The 16,551-nt window shown below is 34.7% G+C and overlaps 1 pseudogene; it reads right to left on the bottom strand.

Annotated features, from left to right (window-relative positions):
- Positions 1-11,532: 11,532 nt before the first annotated feature.
- Positions 11,533-16,274, bottom strand: LOC149539955 (chaperone protein ClpB1-like; annotated as a pseudogene).
- Between the last annotated feature and the right edge of the window lie 277 nt (positions 16,275-16,551).

Raw genomic sequence — 16,551 nt, 5'->3', positions numbered from 1 at the left:
AAAAAAATCCCTAAAAATCATAAAATGTCCTGAATAAACCCTAAAAAATCATAAAATGACCTAAAGAAATCAATCACTCAAAAAAAATAAAAAAATCAAATATCCCCAAAAAACACTAAAAATCAAAAAACCCATCAAAAATTTGCAATAAACCTTGTACACATCCTTTATACATAACCATCCCTTTTGCGTACACACTTGCACTTTGCAGGTTGAAACTCAAAACACTACACTTCATTGACAATCACACTATCTAGGCAACGTGAACCAACAATCAATCCAACATATCACTATGAACTTATCAACTGAATCCACAACCAGAACTATCATAGTATCAACATGTCAAACACTATCTATACCCCTAAAACATTAACAAGAATGTAATAATGAACAAGAATAGATGTTGGCTCACACTGTTTAGTGAGTGATTTATTTTTTCTTTGTTTTTCTTTGATCATGTTCCTATGCCACTCAATAATATAAAACTAATCTATGAGAGTGGCCAGGATGGTTCATGGTCATCTTTTTTCTATTTCTATCTATTACAATGTACCTTTGAGAGTTTGGGGCATGTACATATGCTTCAGGAAGGACAAGGTCATTCTCTGTTTGCATCGTGCTTGTTTACACAAAAGGTTTGCATTTGCATTCTGGCCCTTTATGCCATGATGTGTTGCATTCCATCTGCCATATCAAAATAAAGCTCCATTTGACATATAGTGCACTTCCTAGAAGTAAAAGTCTTTCCATCATACTAACATCTCCTCATCTCATCTTTCCTTTTCATCTCATTCTCCATCACCATGATCATGTCTTCCGATTCACCAAATCGTCTTAATCTTGCATTCATGCATTCCTGCATCATCTTGCACTGTCAATCAAATTTTCATGGCTTTCCACCTAGTTCAAACAGAATCTAACATTTGTCTCATCATCTTTGACCAATTATGACCATTTTTTATGATCTCACTCATGTTCTGACATCTTTCCATCATTTTAGGCATGCACACAAAGTTTCAGGGCATTCTAAGTCCAATAGGGTTGTTTTTGGCCCTTGGAGCCTTCTTGGGCACTGAGACCACTTGTTGACAAATTGACTTATCGTATGCTTATCTTAGTCAATTTTTTGAGGGGGCACCCATATACAATCATCCTTACTAGGGAATGTTGTGGCTTTCTCATCAATTATTCTTTGATACAACGCTCTAAATCAGATTGTATCAAAGAGGGGCAAAATGTAGATGCTCAAAAATGGTTCACATCCATGGTTTCATCACTTCTTCACACTAATTTGACCCATTTTCCCATTCTACTAACTCTAATCTTTTGGCTAGGTTGACCATATTTCATCATTTGTATCCTCTTTCACATCAATTTCATATCAAATCAGAATCATATCAAATCAACTTGAAATTATTTCATATCAACTCAGAATCATTTCATATCAACTCAAAATCATTTCATATCACTCAGAATCACCCCAAATCAACCCAAAATTAGTCCTAGTCATCCTAAATCAATCATCATTTATCTACTCCTAGGTATTGTTGTGGCTTTCAGTACCTTGGAAACCTATCAATCTTATCAATTTAACCTTAGTACTGTCACGGCTCTCAGTGCTAGGTCAGGTTATCATTCATGTCATCTAATCTTTGACATTGTTGAGGCTTTCAATGTTAGATCATGGCATCATCTTGGTCTACTTTTCATCATCTTATTCGATATCCATCGTCATCACATTGTCATCAAAGGGTACAGTCGCATTCATTTAATCAATTTGGCCAATCATTTACTAATTTTATCTATAGGATTAAATAACCCATAATTTAATCCTATTTTTCTTTCTAATTATTCTTCCTAATTATCATCCTCAATTAATTAATTGATTCATTATCTGCAAACCATGGAAATTTACAATTTCTTAAGTTCTATTTTCCATCATTAATTCCATTTTCTACTAATTCTTATTTTGTGGAATAAGAGGATTTTTAATTTGAATATTCCAAAAAATATTGCATCATCATATGACACCTCGTGGATTCTCCTTTTCCCTATTTGTCTTATTCGTCATAGATTCTTGGCTTTAAGTGGGATATGACATGTCATAGATTCTCTTCTGCATTTAGCCAAGCTTGACTTGCATGCATCATATTTCGTCATATTCATCATGGATTCTCAAAGGAATCTCTTGCCACATCACACATCTATGGGTGGAAAATCCAATGCTCTCATCCTCCATGTCAATTATAAATTGGATACTCCTCCTCTCACATTCAATCCTTGGGGGTCCTTATCTTCTCGAATCCTTGAATCCTAGTCTTCTTGAGTCCTTGAAAATCACACTTCTAGTATTCTCATGGCATTATCAATATCATAGGTTTTTGCTTCAATCTTGTGTGCACTATAGACAAATTGGAGCTACAATCATTTGGAGAAGAAATAAGGACATGGGAGCTACAAAAAAAAGAGGGGGTTTCTTATTGCTTTCTTGATTTAGTTTGGCTTTCATGGTAGACTAGTGGGTGCTAATATATGATTATTGAGTTTTTTTATTTGCTCATAGTATGTTATGCTTTCAACCCATTTTTTTGGTCCTACAACTATAACTCGACATCCATTGTATGTGACTCAAGAGTCAATGATTCTTGTTGATTAGTAGCTTGGTTTTCAATTTCATCAAACGTTCCTTCATAGTAGTACATAAACATTTTGTAATTTTCAGGTTCCTCCTTTGGTTCATCTTCATGTACCTCCATTACTCATCAATTTTCATATTTTCACTTTCCACAACTTTTTGGGTGTTAGTATTTAAACATTTATAAGCTTTAATTCTTGTGGAATACCCTATTAATATGCTTTCATCACTTTTAGCATCAAATTACCTTTTATGTTGTCTTATAGAATATAAAATTTGCTTCCAAATACCTTAAGATATTTAACAGTGGGTGAGTATTCATACCATAATTTAAAAGGTGTGAAATTTGTACCTTTCTTGAGTTGTACCTAGTTCAAGGTATAGGTAGCTATACTGACAACTTCTCTCCAGTATTTCAAAGAAACATTCTTCTCCATCATTAGTTTCCTAGCACAATCCACACTAATATATTTCTTCTTTTAGATATCCCATTTTTTGGAGGGGTTCTAGGTGCAAATGCTTGTCTTATAATTCCTATATCATTGCAAAAATTATTGAATTCATTTGATGTAAACTCTCCATCTTTTTCAGACCTCAAACATTTCAAGCTTTTACAAGTTTCCTTTTTTAACTCTTTCTAGACAACACTTAACATTTGAAAAGCATCATATTTTTCTCTCAAAAACATCATTGTCATCATTCTAGAGTAATCATCAATAAATAGAATGAAATAATTTTCATCTTTTTATCTTTCCACATTAATTGGTCCACATAGATTAGTATGAACTAATTCCAAAATTTCATTTGAAGTATGAGTCCTAATCTTAAAACTAGATTTTTTCATCTTGCCTAACTGACATAGTTTACAAATCACATTATCAAGTTTCTTTAGTTTTGGTAAACCTCTAACTATTTTTATCTTACTAATACTAACCAAATTGTCAAAATTTACATGACATAACCTTTTGTGCCATAGCTACACATCATCAAATTAAACAAAAAATAAGTTTCTTTCTTGATGTCAAGATAAAATAGATTACCTCTAGTCTGATCACCAGTTCTAATGAGTTCACCATTAACATCATATATCTTGTCCTTCTTATGTTCAAATTCAACTTTACATCCTAAAATATTCAATTGTGACACACTTAACAAATTATAGTTAAGTCCCTTCACATAGTAAGCATTGTCACATGATCTAGTCTATCAATCTTATTGATCCTTTACCTTTTATTAGATAGGGTGCATCATTACCAAATCTAATACTATTTCCATTATAATGCTCAAGGGTTTGGAACTTACTTTTTTTATTAGTCATGTGATGAGTACACCAACTATAAATGATCCATCTATCACTTTAAGTCACATAAGATACTAATGTAGTTGCTTCATTAGAATCAGAATCACCTTTCATAGAAACATATACTTCATCATCATGATTGTCTAATTTATCATTAGATTCTTCTTTAGGAATGTAGTATGCTTTCTTCCTTTGCCTTCATAGCCTTTGTTACTCTCATCTTTTCTACTTATGTATCTGTCTTCATTTATGTTGTTTTTCTTCTCATGGAATCTTGCTACAATATGACCAACTCCATTATAGTTAAAACATATAATAGGTAACTTACCTTTGTATTTCAATTTTCCTCTATGAAATCCCCTAGCCAATAGTGCTTCAAGTTCTTCTAGATTTTCATCATCTATATCATCATCACTAGTAACATGTTTGACATTTTTCTTTCTCATATCCTTATATTCTTAGAGGGTTAGTTTAGCTTTGAAAGAAGATTGACCATTCTCAGATTTGAAATTATCAAAATTTGAAACTTCAAAATCTGTAAGTCTTCCAACTAGTCCTTCAAGTGTCAGACCACTACCAGGAGTACACCTCTATTCTTGTATAGCAGAGACTCTAATAGCATAGATAGGCCATAGAGTTCTTAATACTTTGTTGATCATAGTCTCATCTTCAATATTCCCATTTGATCCTCTTATTACATTTACAACATCTTTGATTCTTCCACAATACTGAATTATAATTTCACCTTCTTGCATTTTCATATCATCAAATTTTCCTCTTGGATTTTTTGCTTTTGCTCTTAGCACATTCTTATCTCCCCATAAATTTTTTTTAGAGAATACCACATACCTTTAGTAGTATTACATCCTTTGATGTCTTCAAACTTTGAATAGCTTAGGGTAGATGCGATCTCCAACATTGCCTAATTATGTTCTTTCTCCTCTTTTAGTTGTTGAGTAGTAAGGGCTCCAACTAATTCAACATATTCAATGGTTATAGTTGACTGTGCAAAATATCCAAATCCTCCTAGATGCAACTTCATCAAAAATTTCCATGCAAGAAAGTTGTCTTTGTTTACCTTGGGTGCCTCCTTTTTGTACATCTTTATGTTTAGCTTCAAGTACCTTCAAATTATTTTCCTCATAAGCTCCAAGAGCTCTGATATCAATTGTTGGAATATTTAGAATAACTGAGAAGGGAGCAAGGTGAATCAATTATCCAAGGTCTAATTTTATAGATAAAACTTTTTAGTACTCACCAAACATATATATGCATGCATTCATTAGATAATCCAATATCTCAAACCTTTTTATGTTATTGTCCTAGATCAAATCAACTTTGTAGAAATGTAAACATGAAACATCACAGATTCAATCACACAATTTGACACAAGGATTTAATGTGGAAACCCAATTTGGGAAAAACCACCAGTAATATGCTACCAATTTTTACTCTTCTAAAGTGAGCCATGTGAGGACCCAACCCTATTAAAGATTACAACCTACACTATTAAATGTGACCTTGATTAAAGGATTTCAATCACCCCATTAGGAGTAAGCCTTGTTAGAGGACTTTAGAACATTCCATTAGAATATTAGCTTGTTAAAGGATTTACTCATGAATATTAGGTCAACCTTAGTTCAAAGGATTTATCTAAACTAATATAATTGTTAGAGAGTAGCAGCAAGAGTACTTGATCTAATAACAAAACAACTCATTTGTAGATTATAGATCTCTAGTCTAGTTCTCCATTCTTCTTGGCATTCATTCCCCTTCATCTTTGATTTCTTGATCACCCTTCAACCATTGACCTCCTTAAGCCTTAATGCTTAGTGTGCCAACTATAGATACATTCCTTAGGCCTCTATACACTAGTACATTTGAGACCATTTTTCAACCATTATTTGTCAAAAATTCGACCCAATTTTTGACCAAACTTCGACCAAATTTGACCAACCCATTGGTCAAAAAATTTTCGATCGAAATTTTGACTAACCTTCTAGTTGGTCAAAATATTGACCAATACGTTGGTCAAAATTTTGACCAATGAAGGTAGAAAATTTTGACCAATAAAGGTAGAAATTTTGACCAATGAAAGAAAAAAATTCAACCAATAAAGGTAGAAATTTTGACCAATGAAGGTCAAAAATTTTGACCAATTAAGGTAGAAATTTTGACCAATGAAGGTCAAAAATTTTGACCAATGAAGGTAGAAATTTCGGCCAATGAAGGTCAAAAATTTTGACTAATGAAGGTAGAAATTTAGACCAATGAAGGTAGAAATTTCTACCAACAGGTAGGTGTAAAATTTTTTTCAGGCATTCTATAAAATAGTTACATGCCTTGCATATGATATGACATTTTGCATGCATCCTGCACTCTCTCATCCGACTGATGATGGATTATGGAGAGTGATCTGAAACCATGATGCTAAAAAACACACACAATCAAATCCAAAATGAACTTGCATTACAAATGGATTGTGGAAATCTGATATTGTTAATTTTGCATGCATGTCTACTAGGACAAATATATGTTTAAGTTGTGATTGTCCTGGTAGACATGCATGCACCAATATCAGATTTCCACAATCCATTTGTAGTGCAAGTTCATTTTGGATTTGATTGTGTGTTTTTTAGCATCATGGTTTCAGATCACTCTACGTAATCCATCACTAGCTGGATGAGAGAGAGTGTAGCATGCATGCAAAATGTCATATCATACACAAGGCATGTGAACTGTTTTATAGAATGCCTAAAAAACACTGACAGTAACTAATATGAAAAATATATAATTAGTTATATGATTGAGATAAATCATGTAACAGTGAGTTGGTCAAAATTTTGACCAGATAAATTTTGACCAATGGGTTGGTCAAATTTGGTCAAAAATTGGGTCAAAAATTTGATCAATGAAGGTCGAAAAATGAACCCAAATGCACTAGTGCAAGTATGCTCACCAAGTTGACTCTTTGAGTTCGGTCATCAAGTCACCCCACCAAAGTGCCTCATCAAGGTCAGTCTTTAGGTCCACTCATCGAGCTTGCTTACCAAGTTAGCTCACCATATCATGTCTCTAAGTGGCCTTGCTAAGTCAACTCACCAACTTGCCCCACCAAGTTGCCACTTTAATCCCACTCACCATGTTAGATCGCCAGGCCGACTCCCCAAGTCAGCTCGCCAAGCTAACAATTGAAGTATGCTCACCAAGTTGACTCTCTAAGTTCGCTCACCAAGTCTACCCCCTAGGCCAACTCTCCAGGTCAGCTCACCAAGTCACCCCCACCCAATCACCTCAACGAGTTGACTCATTAAGTCAGCTCATGAAGTCGACTCACCCATTGGTTTTACCACCTTGCCCCAACACGTGGGCTCACTCAATGTGCTTACAAAGTTGCCCCATAGAGTTACTTCTCTAAGCTCGTTCACCATGTAAAATCACTTGGTCGGCACACCAAGTTGACACTTTAAGTTTTCTCATCAAGTCACCCAACCAAAGTACCTCATCAAGTTCAGTCTTTAAGTACACTTAGTAGGTCAGCTCACCAAGTCGCTTCACAAAGTTTCCTGACCAAGTGGCCTCAATAAGTCAGCTCACCAACTTGCACCACCAAGTCACCACTTTAAGTCAACTCGCAATATCAGCTTGCCAGGCCGACTCCCATAGTCAGTTCGCCAAGCTGACAATTCAAGTACACTCACCAAGTCAACTCTTTAAGTTTGCTCACCAAGTCTGCCCCTTAGGTCAACTCTCTAGGTTAGCCCACCAAGTCACCTTAATGAGTTGACTCTTTAAGTCAGCTCACCAAGTCTACTATTCAAGTACGCATGCCAGGTCGGCTCACCAAGCCCACCAAGTCATGTCACCAAGTTGATTGTTTGAGTACACTCACCATGTTAGATCGCTAGGTCAGCTCCCCAAGTCAGCTCGCCAAGCTAACAATTGAAGTACGCTCATCGAGTATATTTCTGATTCATTGTCTACAGCTTAAAACAGGAATACATCTACTAAACAAAATACAAATCACTCAACAAATTTGAATGTGGTAGAAAAGTGATCAACAACACAGTGAATTGAGTCTATAGGTTTGTGGCATTGACGACACTTGCTGGTTTGAGAAGAGATTCAAAAGGAGGCCTGGTTGAGGATGCATTTCAATAGCAAGCAAGAGTGAAGACATGATGCGTGCATCACTTTGATGAAAAGACTGGCAACGAATAACATGCAAACAAATGCTTATTTTATAAACTTCAATGAAATCTATTTTCTCCTGATCAGATCAAAAGACTGCAAGACATCACTCAAGGCATTCACATCATGATCTTAGCCAAATTACAGGAAGTCATTGTAATCAAATTACTTTCTTTCAATATAATGGGAGGAATCTCCTTTCACAGCAATTCACCAAAAACAAAAAACTCAAAACATGTAGAAAACAAAAAGTAGAGAATGCCATTTAAAAAACATTTTTAGTGTGCTGAAGAAAGCTGGTAGGCAATATGGTACAGAACTAGATTAAACATATACCCACCATTTTAATCTCAAACAAGACATCCACTGAATTGTTTTCCTATTTTAAAACAATCCCTCTATAGCATGAATCAGAAGATGCCTTAAGAGAGAAAAGCAAGTTTCTAGTTGCTCTTTTGAGTCTGCCTCTTCACTCGATGATGATTCTATTTGTAAAATCCAATGCAAAATCAACTGTAGCATGTTAATGTAATCAAAAGAAAGTTGACATAATTTTGACTCCAGAATGGCTTTCATGTACACGTAGCTCAAAAGCTTTGATTGATAACAATTTGCACTTAACATAAACAAAACAGAGAATGGTATGGATTGGATAAAAGAAACAAAAGCTAAAGTATCCAAATCATTAGAACATCCACCACCCATGGAAACAAACAGTGACTGCTTCTCTGTACTTTTATGTCTCATTTGATAAAATTTGAACCCATCATCCAAAGAAGAGTCTTGCTTATCAACATGATGTACTTTGAGATTACCATTATCTCTACTTGTCTGATAAAAATATCTGGCAAGCTTCAGACACAATAAGAAATAATCATCCCAGGCCTCAGCAATTCTACCAAAAAGATCTCTGTGCGCACACAACAAAGCCAACAAGATAGAAAAGTTCTTTCCAAACACTTTATGGCATAATGTAATAAGGGAAGGAAAGTTTTCCACTATTTCCTCTGGCATTGCAGATACTATGGAGGATGCAAATGCAGTTGCTGCACCAAATTTCCTCTCACAATCTATATTCTCTACAAGTGATAGCACTTGGGAAAGAGATCGTTGAACAGTAGGATTGCCTTTTCCCAAAAAGTGAGTATCTATTGATTCCAAACTGGATCTCACTTGCTCTTTGGATAATATGCCTTGGGAAAAATGAAGCAAACTTCTCAATGGACTCCATTCACAAAGAAAATCTTTTGAACCATGATCAGATTGATATACTTGATTGATTTTTGGAAGAAAAGTAGTCACAATTGTGAAAGATAATGACCTTGAATTAGCCCGTGAGAGGAAATATCCACTTTTCAACATAATGATCTGACTTCAAACTCAGAATGAACTATATGAGGAAGAAAAGATACACACCTGAGCCTGCAAAAGAAAGTTCATCACGCTGGCTACATAAAATGAAATCATTGTCCGGTGGGCAAGCTTTTGACTTTTGGAACTTGACTCGACAACTCAAAGGCACTTTTGCAAGACACAGATCACAAAAGGGCTAAAATGTGGAGGTGAAATATCTGCGTAATTTTTAATGAGTAAGTTATTAATCAAAAATAAAAGAGTAAATGAATAGACAAGAAACTTTATTATACAGGCCCAACTAATAATTTTCACTTTTCAGAATGAAATTGTGGTTGGTGTCAGACATTTGTTTTCCATAATTCATTGTGCATCAGCAACTACTCATCAAAGGCTAAGAAAACCATGTAGTGTTTGGAACTAGGCTGTTATTTTCTTCAAGTCAAAGGGATGAAATCATTTGAAAGAAAAAAATTGTTTTTTTAATAAAAATATAATTAGTGCTAAAGTTAAACCCAAGACAGACAAGTCATTCTATGATTCTAGATATTTTCTAATAAAATAAATAGACAGACATGAAATGGGAGGTATGGGGCATAAAATAGTCAAAAGATGCTTCTCATAACAAGAGCAAACAAGCAAAATTCACCCTGATGAAAAAAAGATTACTTATTCTTCAACTCTAGTAACTCAGAAGAGTAAGAACCTTCAGTATTGGAAATTGAAATGAGCAATCTTATTAGTCATTTCACATGGGCTAATGACTTAGAACATGAATTTCAAGACACCAAAACATTTGATGATGAAAAACACAATTCATAAATAAAGAATAAGGCAACAATGGAACTTGTAAGCACTCTTAAAAATAAAATACAACTGAAAGTAAAGTGTACCAGAGAGGTGCATATTCTGGATTCGATTGTGTGCCACATTTTTGCATCAACATTTTGAATCACACTCAGTGATCCATCATTAGGATGAGAAGAGCTATAGGAGATAAAACAAATTTGAATCCAAAATATGCATCTCTCTACTATGACTGATTGTGGAAATCTATTCTTGTTAATAAAGTGTACCAGTTGAACAGGAGTCTATAAAATTTGCAAATGGTTAACCTATATGATGGTTAATGCCCCTTGAGATCATATGTGACTAAAATAAGCTCCTTATCCCAAAAATAGAAAATAGAATTCAATTTTGAAAATGGAAAAATAGATAGTTATAGCATCACAAGGATTTCCAAATTGCTAATTGCAGCAGGTGGTGGTTACAAATGTATCTTGGAGATTAGAGAACTATTATGAAAGTTACAGATCTTTCACGGTGACTATGGAGCTAGAAGCATAGTTCCACTATGTTTTAGTCATTCTTCTTTGAGTAGTGGGTAGGGGTTGATGGCCTGATTGTAGTTGGTGGCATTAGAGAGGAAACATTACAATTTCATCAAGCTGCATGTAGACAATATCTGTGGCCCTTCCAAAATGAAGAACCAAAAATTTGTCCAGTGTATCCCTAATGTGCTTGTCAACTTCCTATTCCCTCGTGAGAGTTTGTAGTAAGTAGCTCATCTCTTTAGAAAAAGGAATTCAACTTCACCCTTTTTCTACAAACAAACACTAGCTATTACCACAATGCAAGCAATAAGGGATACCTCAAGCTACTATATAACATGCAAAGTAGAGAATGGATTTGATAATAAACATCTATCCTAGAGAGATTTAGAATAAGGTCATAAGAGGAATGTAAAGTAGCTCATTATGCCAGATCGAGCCCAACATTTAGTAGCATAACTTTTGAAAGATATAGATGTCACTTTTTTGGGAATCAACTACACATTTATTGAATGAAATCAATCTATATGATGCATCTTTTCACATGGAATGATTCACAAGAGACCATCTCTTGTGAGGTTGAATGTTAAACAATGGAACTCCCTCATGATCATTCCTACTAATGTTGGTGCCCAATTTGTTTACAGATATGAATGCTCACCACAATATGACAATGACAATGCTATTTGGTGGGTAGTTCATCCACGGCCATTAATACCTTCTTATAACCATTTATTAAATCCCAACATTCTAACCTCATTAAGCTCATTTTGAACCTATGGAATTTGAAAAATAAGAACAGTACATTATCCTATAGAAATCCCTTGCATACCACAGTAATATTCTCTTTCTATGTGTGTATACAATGCTCATGCAATATAGAAAAACATTCTTTTTAAAAGAAAGGTAGATCTCCATACTAACCTCCACAAGCCAAGCCTTGCTTGCTTTGTCTTTCTCCTTTTCAAGAGCGTGGAGCTCAATTTCTAATTGAATTTGTTTCCTTTCAAGTGCATCAATTTCTCTAGGTTGACTATCTAATTGCACTCTCACATTTGCACATGCCTCATCAATCAGATCAATTGCTTTGTCAGGAAGATTTTGGTTTGTTCATAGTCCAAACAAGAAAACAATAATTAATCAATTTCACAAAGCCCACAAAACGTCTACATTCTACTCAATGAAAATTAGTGTCTCAAGCTTCAACAAACTTCTTATACTTTAAAATCAAGTAATTAATTATACACAATCACTCAATTAAAATCAAAATTCTGTCCATTTATGATAAAATCTCATATCTAAAGAGCTGCCACACAATGTCATCTTTTTCTATCACCACTTAAATCATATGAATATCTATGTGAAGAACTTACCAGTTATATAATGACTCGATAACTGGGCAGCAACCACTAACACTCTATCCATGATCCTCACACCACGGTGACCCTCGTATTTTTTCTTTCAGACAACGCAAAATGCTGATTGTGTTGGCCACACTTGGTTCAACCACGTACACCTGCCAAAGACACTTGTTGAGATAATCTACTCACAAGTGATATGTGATCCTACAGTGATATAGACATGAAAATAAAATGCACCAATAAAATTACTCAAGGGCCAACTTTCTGAAATCGGCGCTTGAATGCAACATCTTTCTCTACGTATTTTCGATACTCGTCCAATGTAGTTGCTCCCACACACCTCAAATGGTTGCGGGCAAGCATTGGTTTCAATAAACTAGCAACATCCATTGAACCCTTAGCACATCCTGGGACAAACCCCCTTTGTCAAATTGAAGACAACTAATTATAATGATACATATTTAGATTTAATCAAATGGAGAAAGAAAACAATAAAAAAAAAACCCTCACCAGCACCGAGAACCAAATGTATTTCATCAATAAAAAGAATGACTCTTCCTTGGGATTCATCCACCTCCTTCAAAATAGATTTTAGTCTTTCTTCAAAGTCACCCCTGTACGTTGTTCCAACAACTAGGGCTCCCATATCCAATTCTATCAATCTAAATTCCAGCAAATTACTGCAACATTCCAAAGAAATTTTAGGAATGTCAAAGTGCAAATTCATGAAGTCCCAAACCAACTACAAAAAATACAATTTAATGCCAGTCCCTATCCTAATGCTACTTAAATATTCCCAAGCATCAACATTTTATTATATGTTAGCTTACAAAGGCAAAACTAGTTTACAAGGACACATGCCAATCTTTAACCAGAATGCACAAGGAATCATGCTGACTAGATATCTAGAGCTTCGAATAGCTTGTGCAAGTTGCTTCAGTGTTATTAATTTCAGCTTGTAGTAATATATAAGGGGGCATAGTGTTGCATCATTTGAACTGTCAATTGCTAATTTAGAAAGAGGTGTGCCATGTAGAACAGTCTAACGTATATATTGCCACCAAAGGAAAATTCAAATGTAAAGTTTGAACAATAATATAACTGACAATAAAATAGATTATGAAATCCTTCTGCAAGTACTAATGTATGCTTACTACTATCTATCCTACAGGAAGCCCTAGGGTATATAAAATAAAAATAAAAAGACCGGCATAAACATCAAATGTTCCTCTCTTATTAAGCTTTTTCTTTACTTCAGAATTGCTAAAAATAAGAACCTATTTATTAGAAAACAACTTGCCTTGGCACATCTCCTCTAACAATCCTTTGAGCCAGTCCCTCCACCACAACAGTCTTTCCAACACTAGCCTCTCCAATTAGCACTAGATTTTTCTTCGTCCTCCAACACAAAATTTTGATGATTCTCTTGGTCTCTTCATCTCCGCCAATAACTGGGTCAAGCTTCCCAGCTAGTTCCACCAGGTCGCGCCCATAGATCTTTAGAGCCTGGAAGTTTGTATGACCAAAGGTAGTCTTCGACTTCTTTCCTTCTACCCTCAACTTCTCAATTTTAGATTTAACACCCAAAGCACTCACGTCTGCTTCTTTAAAGTTGTCCACAATCTGTGAATCCTCCAATAATCCTAGAATAAGATGATCTACAGCCAAATGAGAATCTCCTTTCTTCTTTTGTCTCAATTGTGCGTGCCTGATGCTTTTGATTAAAGCAGTGCTGGGGGGATTTTCTTGTGGAGCAGGGTTATGAGAATTGGGATATACATGATGTTGAGACTTACATGATGTGAGTCCATTCCCTTACATGATTGAAGGTTCTTATATTCCTAATCAGCCAAAATATGTGGGACTAATGATTTTTAAAGGTTGTCTGCTTTAAATGTTCCCCATAGACAAAGGAATATGCCTATTTAAGCAATATCAATTCATGCACAAAATTATTGAAGATTTAACAACATCTCATCTTAAAGGGCATAGTCCAAGAAGGTTAACAGGTTGATGACCACTGGTTTATTTGTATACAAACGACATGACTAATTCTTCTATCATATAATATCTTAGTAAGTAAAGATGTTGAGTAGTGATCGTAGAGGTCTTCTACCTTTGGTGGCTGGCTTCTTGAATGCGGGCTTCACTTAGAGAAACTGAATCATAGCACATGCATTCATGACATACTAAAGAATCCTCCTAGTTTCAAAAAATATTGTCCCAAACTCTTCTTTTGTCACTCCCTTCCAATACCCACTCAATACTCCCCACACCCATTTTTATGTCGTAAAGAAATTTAAGGATGGCTTCTTGAACATGTAATACGATCTTTTGAGCTAGCATTATAACTGAAATATCATCAACATGGTTAGCTTTGTAAGATATTTATCATACATCGGCATGCTATGTGCGAATTCGACGACATAACAACACAAACAATCTTTGTGGAGTCTTTTGTCTATTGTTGTTCGAGGAGACAATCAATTTGATGGAGTGAATAGTTCTTGTAGTGGTTTGTTGAGGGTTTTGTAATTAATAGAAATCAACACTTATCTACCTTCCCAGTTTGTGGAACAAAGATCTTTTAGTTGACAGGTTTCAACAAGTTAATTTTTGGGGGAAAAAGTAAAATTGTTTTCTCAAATAACATCAAAATGATCGCGGACAACTGAATAAAATGAGCTTGAATTGAAATGTTGGTTGTCGTCTGCATGGAAGAAACATTGGAATGAGAAAAACTAGGACACTTCAAAGTTCAAGGCCCAAATATGTATTGATAAGATTTAGCAGATGGTGATTTGTAGGAAGAAACTATTAAGTGTCAAGATTGATTTCACCTCTACCTAACAAATTGAGCCATGTTTGTGCACACTTCTATATAGAATTCAAAGTTTAAAAAAAATATCTTTTCTCATCTGACATGTTTCTAATTGCATAACTAAAAGGAAATTAAAATAAAATATTTACAAAATCCAAAATCAGCTGTTGTGGGGGATACAAATTTGACTAGCTAGTAGTGTACAGAGCATCATAAGCATGAGCTACATAGCATGAATCTATTTTTTTCAATGTGTAACATTTTCTAAACTCAACTTCTAACAAATAAGTAAGGATCATTGAACTTGGTAAATAAGAGGTAGAATTGAGCTACAAATAATACATTGTGAGCTTCCAAATTATCTGCAACAACAACAAACCAGTTTTTGTGTTCTTGAAATTATCATGAAGATCATTACTAAGTGCTTTTTTTAAATTAAGGAGGCCCAAGCTTAGCATTTTTTAGGTAAAGTAATTTGAAGAACTAATTATTCTGTCCATCTCTTGACCATAGATGGAATGTTGGTGTTGAAAAGAATCACTTCAATACAATATTATAAATACAGCAAGTGATGTATAATAGTTAAGATTAAAATCATTATATTTCTTATTATTTCTCTCACATATATGAAATAGTATTATTCACAAAGAACTATTAAACCTCTTGTGAGTGGATCAGAATGACTTTTATGCATCCAAGATTGCATATGAGAAAAGATACAGAGTTTTAGAGTTACCTCTCAGATTCTGATGCAAAGCCAATAACATAGTATGTAACTGAAACCCAAATCAATGCTTATAGAAAAGATAGTGGGATCTTCACTATCCATGCTGGTAATGCATAAGCCCAAGTTGGATAGAATAGGAGGTCTCTTTGCTTGTAGAAAACTAGAAGGCAGCCAACTGTCATTGATATTTATGGAAATCCATTAAACATCATATGGACTAGACTGAAGAACATAGTTCCCATATATAGATTCCCATCTGTAATGTTTTGCTGGTGCATTTTTGTGCACAAAAATAGCATCATTGTGATTGCCCCAATAACTGCAATCTGCATTATATATTTTTTAGGATTCATTCTTCTTTCTCTGATAAGATAAATAAAAGGAATGCTTGAGCTCCCCAAATTTGGGATCCAAGTGACTCACCTGTCCTGCTTTAAATATGTAGACAAAAGAGTTTCTCTTCATAAGAAGTACTTCTCGAGAGAAGCAAGCTTTGAGCATGTTCATTCTACTAACACCATATCTGGTAGATGTAAGAGCTGCAGTATGGTTCATTGTTTTGTCATATGAATGTGATAACTCTTCTACGAGACACTTGCCTACATGTAAGTCTCAACATCAGGTACCAACACATGAGGTATCTTATAGCATAATACTAAATTTAAATTTTCTGGATGAAACCCCAATCTACCTACGATATCCAATGATTCAGGAGTTCTAAATTATTACATCATAATGAATTTAACTCTATATAAAATGCATCGACTGCCAAAAAATAAATATCAATACTATTTTAACAAATCAAGCCCCAGTTAGCCCATAGCTCACATCG

Source organism: Cupressus sempervirens, chromosome 9 (genome assembly GCF_028749045.1).
Source record: "Cupressus sempervirens isolate cs-2001-9-10 chromosome 9, ASM2874904v1, whole genome shotgun sequence".
NCBI classification, from domain to species: Eukaryota; Viridiplantae; Streptophyta; class Pinopsida; order Cupressales; family Cupressaceae; genus Cupressus; species Cupressus sempervirens.
This window is presented reverse-complemented; position numbering and strand designations above follow the sequence as displayed.